The following is a 6,360-nucleotide window of genomic DNA, read 5'->3' on the forward strand; positions in this document are numbered from 1 at the left end:
AAAAGTTGACAAGATGCCCATCAGTTGGGGAATGGCTGAACAAGTTGTGGTATGTGATTATGATGGAATACTATTGTACTATAAGAAATGATGAGCAGGATGCTCTCAGAAAAACCTGGAAAGATCTGCATGGGCTGATGTAAAATGAAATGTACTGTGTACAAACAGCAATATTGTAAGATAATCAGTTGTGAATGTTCTCAACCTGTTCTCAGCAATGCAATGATCCAAGACAACTCTGAAGGACTCATGATGAAAAATGTTACCCATCCTCAAAGAAAGAACTGATGGTGCCTAAATACAGATTGAAGCATATTTTTCAACTTTATTTTTGCTGAGTTTCTGTTTCTTGCCCATGTTTCTTTCACAACATGACTATTATGAATATGTTCTACATGACTGACTAAATATGTATAATCTATAATGAATTTCTTGCCTTTTTAATGGGGGAGGGGGTGGGAAGGGAGGAATGGAGAAAATTTGGAACTCAAAGTTTTAAAAATGAATGTTAAATTTGATTTTACATGTAACTGGGAAAAATAAAATACTAAATAAAAGCTTAACACTTTTTAAATGGGCTCAGATTCTTAAGATCTGCCCTGCTTGCATTAGTGATACAAATGCTTAGATTCATTACAAGTCTGACCAACATGGTGAATCTTATATAAACCTTGTCTTTGGCTAACAGAAGGCTTGGGTCAAATTCATTCAGGCGGGACCTGTGTGTCGCTATTTTGGGGTCTCAGCACCCCTAAACCTCTAAACCTTTTGGTGGCCCATACAGGGAAGCTATCTAACCCCAAGCTCTTCTCCAGCCAAGACTGGAAGGTATGTAAGCCTCCCCTCTTCTTTCTAGAACTGCAGTTGGGGTCACTCTCCAAGCACCTAGGAAGGCTTAGAGGTGCTTTTTGGGCACCTGGTTGCTAGGATGTCTCACACTCAGCCTGATGCTCTCAGGCTTTCTGTGCATTAGTTAGGTTTGAGGCCATGGACCTGAACACACCTTCTACAGCATAGAGGATAAGGACGGATGCCCTATCCAGAAGCATATGCTCAGTTCTGTCAATTTTCTCAGTGCTAGGGAATTGGGAAAACTGAAGGAGCTTTTTGGTTCCCTGAGGCTTACTTATTCCCTTCTCTGTACACCCCTGATTCCTCCTTCATGGAGGCTACAACAGGCTGCAAGCTACTTAAACAATAAGTGATGAGCCCTTGGATTAGCTGGTTGGGAGACTGCCTCACCCCCAGACACAGGAACTTTCAGCCCCAGGACAGTGAGGGGAGTTGGGTGTTTGAGCCAGGGAAGATCAAAGGAACTTCTGCTGACCCAGACCCAACTGTGCTGAGTGAGAAGGAACCAGCACATGCCCAATGAGCTCAGAAGCAGTGTGGCAGGATGCCCCTGGTTGTGGGCATGTACAGGAAGCTAGAGGTTTGATTTTGATTCCAGACTACAGGGGAGAACTGAACATCTGAGGCCAGAGGCACCATCCCCCATGCCCCAGGAGTAGAGGTGATTACAAAAATTAAGCTATTACTACCAAAAAATGTATAGGCAAAGAGAAAGAATCCAAATATAGAAAGTTGTTATGAGACTAGGGAAGACCAGGTTCATCTGCAGAGGAAAATACTGAAGCAAAGAAGCCCTCTTCTATTTTTTTATTTTTTATTTTTTTTATTTGGGGGGAGTTGGGCAATGGGGGTTAAGTGACTTGCCCAGGGTCACACAGCTAGTAAGTGTTATGGGTCTGAGGTCAAATTTGAACTCAGGTCCCCCGAATTCAAGGCCAGTGCTCTATTTACTGCACCACCTAGCTGCCCCAAAGAAACCCTCTTCTAAACACAGAGAGTAATGTCAAATGTTCATCTGCCCAAAAAGAATTTACAGAAGAATTTTAAAAAGACTTTAAAAATTAAATGAGAAAGGTTGAGGAAAAACTAAGAAAAAAATAAGAATCCAAGAAAAACAAGGAGATTATGAAAAGAAAGTCAACCATTTAGAAAAGGAGATCCAGAATCTTGAAAATTAGAATTGAGCAATGGGAAGCCAGTGAAGTTATAAGAGATCAAGAAATAACTAAACAAAATATAAAGAAAGAAAAAATAGAAGAGAAAGTGAAACATCTTGTAAGAAAAACAACTAATCTGGAAAACAGATCAAGAAAAGAAAACATAAGAATAATCATTCTGCCTGAAAGCTATGATTAAAAAAAGAATCTTGATACAATAATACAAGAAATAAATAAGGAAAATTGTCCTGAACAAGGGGGGAAAGTAAATATAGAAAAAAATCTGTTTATCACCACTTGAAAGAGAACCTATGAGGAAAACCCATAGAGATATTATAGCCAAATTCTGAAATCTCCATCTCAAGGAAAAAAATAATAAGAGCAATAAGAAAAAAAAAACAATTTCAATATGAATCACATAAAACCAAGTAGCTGAGACTCTAAAGGACTGGAGGTCTTGGAACACTATATATTGAAGAGAAAAAGAACTGACATTCCAGCCAAAAATATCATACCCAGCATAAGCACAATCCTGAATGAAAAAAATGTACATTTGAGCAACTGTCAAACTTCCAGTGTTTTGCTAAAAAAAAAAACTGAACTTAATAGAAGAGTTGACAAAGAACAGCTAAGAGAAACATAAGGTACATACCAAAGACTGATTACAAGGGATTCAATAAGGACAGACTGTTTACCTTTTATATATGTAAAATGAAGAAAGTATGTCTCAGATTGTCATTAGCAATTGGGTGGTTTGTAAGAAAGATTGGGTTAGACCTGAGTACTATATGACTTTAAAAAGTAAAACCATCTAGGAATAGTTAAAAAGAGTAATTATCTTATACAAATGAGGTGTGAGAGGAAGAACTGAAACAGAGAAATCAGATGAGGGAGGAGAGCTGGTAGTTCTGGTAACCTATTTTCATTAGGAATGGGTTCAACAGGGAACAGTACATATGAATCTAGAAGAGTAAAAAAAATTCTAAATTAAGAAAAAACAAAATGGTAAGAGGATCGAGGGGAGAGGGTAGGGGAGGGATCTTTAGAGGGGAGGGTGAAGAAATAGGTTAAAGAGGAGTATAGAAGGATGTTTACATTTATGGGAATGGGAAGGTAGGAGAGGGATCCTTGGGGCAGGGGATAGGTTAAATAACAGGAGGGCAAGGTAGTGGATAAAGTAGATGAGTCAAGAGGGACAGGAAAGAAGAGATATACACAAACATAAAAGCAAAAATCAGGTGTAGAATTTGTTTCAAAAAGTATATGTCTATATATGTATATATGTATCTGTGTATGTATATATCTATATCTATAAATAAATATATCCACACTTAATTGTAGCCTTCTGGGGCAGGGAGAGGAAGGCGGGGATGGGAGAACAAAGTAAAAAGTGCACAGCAGAGAACAAAAGAAAACTTACAAGAAAGCAAAGATGGACAGCTCTCAACACAAGATGTAGTATTTACCATACAGACTTTCTTGAAAAAAAAATTGCCATATATTTTGAATCCTCTCTTAAGTTCTGCTGTGCACATGACGTTTTTTTTTCTTTTCTTACTTTGTATTTAAGTTTCAATATTTAAGTTTATGATGTTTCTTTTTCTTTTCTCTATTCTGTATTTGAGTTCTGTTTGAGTCTAAAAATAAAAAAGAAAGAAAGAAGATAACTCCTGAAAAAAAACAGAATTGGATAAATGGGAAAACAGTTACAAAAGCTTACTGAAGAAAATAATTCCTTAAAAATTAGAATTAAGCAAGTGAAAGCTAACAAATCCATAAGACATCAAGAAACAAAAAAAAGTAAAAAGAATGAAAAAAATAGAAGAAAACATGAAATATCTCATTGGAAAAACAACTGGCCTACAAAATGGATCAAGGATAGATAATTTAAGAATTATTGGATTACCTGGAAGGCATCATCAAAGAAAGAGCATAGACATCAAGAAATTATCAAGGAAAATGGCCCTGATATCCTCAAACCAGAGGATAAAATAAAAATTGAGAGAATCCACTAATCATCATCTGAAAAAGATCCCAAAATGAAAACTCCCAGGAATATCATAGCCCAATTCTAAGAGAAAATACTTTAAGTAGCAAGAAAGAAATCATTTAAATACCATGGAGCGACAGTCTGAATCACACAAGATTTTGAAGCTACCTCACTAAAGGAGTTGAAGGCTTGGAATATGATATTCTAAAAGGCAAAAGAACTGGCATTAGAACCAAGGATAACTTGCAAAGCAAAACTGGAGAAAAATGCATGAGAATACAAAAAAGCATACCTCTTTCTTAGCTGTACATGGTGCCTGCATAAAAATTACCAAGGTATTATAAACCTTGTGACCAAAAGAAGAAATCAGAAATATTAAATGTCCCTTTTTGAGGCCATAATGCAATCAAAATTACAGTTAATAAAGGGCCATGGGAATGTAGATTAAAAACTATTTGGAAATTAAACAATGTAATCCTAAGGAACAAATGATGAAAAATAATCAATAGTTTCATTAAAGAGAATGACAACAATGAGACAACTTTCCAAAATTTGGGGGATGTAGACAAAGCAGTACTTGGGGGAAAATTTCTTTCTCTAAGTGTGTGCATTAATAAAAGAAAGAAAAAGCTGATCGATTGCAAAAATGCAAATAAAATAAACTAGAAAAAGAACAAGTTAAAAATCCTAAATAAATACCAAAATGGAAATCCTGATAATCAAAGGAGATGTTAAAAAATTTGAAAGTGAAAAAATTTATTGAACTAATAAATGAAACAAGGAGTTGCTTCTGTAGACAAAAAAAAATAGATAAGCCATTAGTTAATTTGATTTAAAAAAAGAAAACCAAATAACTAGTATCAAAAATAAAAAGGTGAATGAAAAATGATTGTTAAAAAAATTCATGTATTAGGAAATATTTAATTAAATAAATTTCAAAAAAAGAAGAAGAACAAGTGTGGGGAAGGGATAGCACAAAACCCTGCTACTGGAAGTCCTTTTTCCCTTCATAAAGTCTTCATAAAGTTCCCTTTAAGTGGCACTATTTTGGGGGTTAAAGGTTGGTGCTTATATCAGCATTTTTGTAGACTACCAGAAGCCTTACTTCCTGAATCTACTCTTATGCATAGCTCTCGATACTGGAAGTCCTTGTTATTATTGTTCAGTCTTTCCAGTCATGTCCAACTCTTGGTGACCCCATTTGGGATTTTCTTGGCAAAGATATGGGAGTGGTTTGCCATTTCCTTCTCCAGCTAATTTTACAGGTGAGGAAACCAAGACAAACAAGGTTAAGTGACTTGCCCAGGGTCACGGTAAGTAAGTGTCTGAGCCCTGATTTGAGCTTGAGGAATATGAGTTTTCCTGACTCCAGTCCCAGTGTGCTATACACCACACAACCTAGCTGCCCCTAATATGACATTAATGTACCTGTTTTGTCTTAGTTTGTCTAGTATTTGTAATTTTTTTATCTTCTTAGCCAATCTGTATAAGGTAGTACCTCAAAATTGTTTTAATTTGTATTAATTTATTTGTGATTTAGAGCATTTTTTCACATGATTTCATATATTCCACTGATCAACCTATTTCTTACCAAATTGTTTTAATGATTCTTCCTTTGCAATATAGTTTCAGATGTGATACTGCAATGCCCCCTTCCTTCCCTCTTTCATTAATTCCCTTGATATTCTTGAATTTTTGTTGCTCTAGATTAATTTTAATATTTTTTCTAGCTTGGGCACCAAGTAACATATCCATTTATCCTCACTGAATCTCTTTGCTCTTTGCCAGAGGCATTATGTCCTATTGGTTCAGATCACAGCTGGATGCATTGTGGATGCATTGTCTGAAATTGGTTTTGTTTTTCCAATTACATACTCAATGGTGAAAGAAAAAAGGAGAAGAGAGAAGGGGGAAGGGAAGAGAAGGGAAGGGGAAGAGAGGAGAGCAGAGAAGAGGAAAAGAGAACAGGGGAAAAGAGGAGAGGGCAGGAGAGAAGATAAGGGAAGGGGGGGATGGGAGTGGAGAGTAGAGTAGAGGAGAGTAGAAATTCTCTCAATTTCTGGAAAGATAATGTTCTAGTTTGTGAACTATTTAGGTTCTTTCTTTTTTTTCACCTTCCCTCTGTTGTCCCTTGGGCCTCTATCAAAAAATGGGGAGCTGGGGGCAGCTAGGTGGTGCAGTCAATAGAGCACTGGCCCTGGATTCAGGAAGACCTGAGTTCAAATCTGCCCTCAGACACGTAATGCTTATTAACTGTGTGACCCTGGGAAAGTCACTTAACCCCATAGCCTAGGCAAAAAAAAAAAAAAAAGACCCAGAGTGAAGTCCAAATCAATCAAAGGTGATTACTTAGTTTTTATA

This window comes from Vombatus ursinus, unplaced genomic scaffold, assembly GCF_900497805.2.
Source record: "Vombatus ursinus unplaced genomic scaffold, bare-nosed wombat genome assembly UNPS02015406.1, whole genome shotgun sequence".
Classification (NCBI taxonomy): domain Eukaryota; kingdom Metazoa; phylum Chordata; class Mammalia; order Diprotodontia; family Vombatidae; genus Vombatus; species Vombatus ursinus.